The 1,496-nt window shown below is 44.8% G+C and overlaps 1 long non-coding RNA gene across 1 annotated transcript; it reads left to right on the top strand.

Annotated features, from left to right (window-relative positions):
• The first annotated feature begins 201 nt into the window (after nucleotides 1–201).
• LOC127605439 (uncharacterized) lies at nucleotides 202–579 on the top strand. The gene is made up of 2 exons (XR_007963596.1): nucleotides 202–287; nucleotides 377–579. It is a non-coding gene; the product is annotated as an uncharacterized LOC127605439 (long non-coding RNA).
• Nucleotides 580–1,496: the final 917 nt, after the last annotated feature.

Genomic DNA, 1,496 nt, shown 5'->3' with positions numbered 1-1,496 from the left:
CAACAAGCCTCATTTCATTTTTCAGAGTTGAAGGAAGATTGTTCTTGGGTCCTCCGTGCCACAGGAGGGAGTCACCTGCTTACCGCCAAAGTCCACCTACGAGCACAGACCTGCAGGCAACACTTTTTGCTCTTCTTGGGCTTAAGTCAAACTTTGGGCCAGCCAGAAAAGTAGGAGACATTTACACTCGTTCAATGCACCATCATGACTACTTTTTTGACTTTTTTTTTCTCCCCCAGATGATCGGCTTCCTGCTCTCGAAAAACCCAACACAGTCTATCTCTCTGGTAAGTTTCATGCCGAACACATCTTTGTCTGCACAAGAAATTGACTTTGTAACTCACTGACTTGACTTGACAGATGCCTTTCCTCTCAGGTCAACACACTTGTCCCACGTTCTTCTCAAGAGCTGACCACTTCGCCGCCCAGCAACAAGCAGAGTGCCATCCAACTTGCAACCTTTTTTTGTCTTCTCTGCAAACGAAATAAAGCTTGATCACAAAGAACACTTCAACTCAACTTCATTTTTAAACACATCACCAGTATCTAACTTAAAGACAATAAATACATTTCAACAAACTTCTGTTTTTTTTCTAAACTTTTTTCTGATTTTTTTTCCTGGATTTTTTTTCCAGGCAGAAAAGTCCAGGCAAGTGGGTGGGACCTGGCTAGAATGATGGCTGATGATTCGCTGATAGCTGTGAAAGTGAGTGGAGCATGACGATAACATGCCGTGATTGGTGGGAAAGGGGGAGTGGTTATGCAAAATAGGTGTTCTCTCATTGCCGGGCTCTTTGGGAGTGGTTATGCACATTTCGAGCAATCTGATAGGTCATCATTTGCCAATGGGCGTGGTTATGCAAATGAGGCATCGCCGCAATTGGAGGATGTCATATTGGGTGTGGTTTGGGGGCAGGTATTGCAGCCCTTTTTCAAAGTTCCACTTGAGTCTTGAGCTCAGCTTAGTACTTGGGTCACATCAGACCTTTTCACCATTCCCGTCGGTTTCACATGACCCAAAAGCTCGATTCCTGGAGTTTCGAGTCATGTGGAGACCAACGGGAACAGTGAAAAGACTGTCTGATGTAACTGAAGCGCAAGTCTGAGCTCAAGACGTCAGTCTTTGAAAAGGCTTCGAGTGACTTGAGGACGGATTTGGTCGTGATAGGCAAAGACTCGAATTCAAGTTGAACAATTTATTGGACAGAAAAGCGAACATGACAATGTAAAAGCATTTGACCAGTCAATCTTTGTGTGGGCCAGTTCAAGTTGCACGCACACAAACACTGACGACAGGCCTGAGATGGAGCATGTGCTTGACCAGCTCATGCGTGATGTCACTGACATCTCAGGACACACCAAGGGGGGACATGAGCACGTCCGACTTCTCTCACTGAGACAAAAACCGTGTACTCCACAACAACATGATCACACTCTTATGGTCAAGTTTTCAAATGACATTGAAGTGGGCCAAGTTAGTCATATGTATGTATATA

This window comes from Hippocampus zosterae, chromosome 8 (assembly GCF_025434085.1).
Source record: "Hippocampus zosterae strain Florida chromosome 8, ASM2543408v3, whole genome shotgun sequence".
Lineage (NCBI taxonomy): Eukaryota > Metazoa > Chordata > Actinopteri > Syngnathiformes > Syngnathidae > Hippocampus > Hippocampus zosterae.
The sequence above is the reverse complement of the archived record's forward strand: the minus strand, read 5'-3'. Positions and strand labels throughout refer to the sequence as shown.